Source organism: Tarenaya hassleriana, unplaced genomic scaffold, assembly GCF_000463585.1.
Source record: "Tarenaya hassleriana unplaced genomic scaffold, ASM46358v1 Cleome17, whole genome shotgun sequence".
Taxonomy (NCBI): Eukaryota; Viridiplantae; Streptophyta; class Magnoliopsida; order Brassicales; family Cleomaceae; genus Tarenaya; species Tarenaya hassleriana.
Genome location: NW_010965122.1, coordinates 1595726 through 1596082, shown reverse-complemented (window position 1 = coordinate 1596082; position 357 = coordinate 1595726).

The following is a 357-nucleotide window of genomic DNA, read 5'->3' as shown; positions in this document are numbered from 1 at the left end:
ACAGCCCGTATACTGTACACGGGTTACGGGTGTCACAACTTTTGGTATCAGAGCCACGTTCTTTCCTCGGGAAGGAATCGTGCTCATTACCCAATGGTTTTCTACGAAAAATGTTTTCAAACCATGTCCGAAGAAAATCCTCTTGTCCGAGGTCCGTACATTGATGATGCAGTATCGGTCATCAGTTGCTAAACTATCTTAATGTGGTGCAGTGAAATGGCGCCAGACGTGCTAGGCTTGCAGCGAGGGCTAACAACATTCCCGATCAGGCTCCACCGCTTAACCCGGGAGATGAGAGCTGGAGGGCCGAGTTTCGGCAGTTCCAGGAGACCGTGTGGCAGCACCTGGCTGCCCACG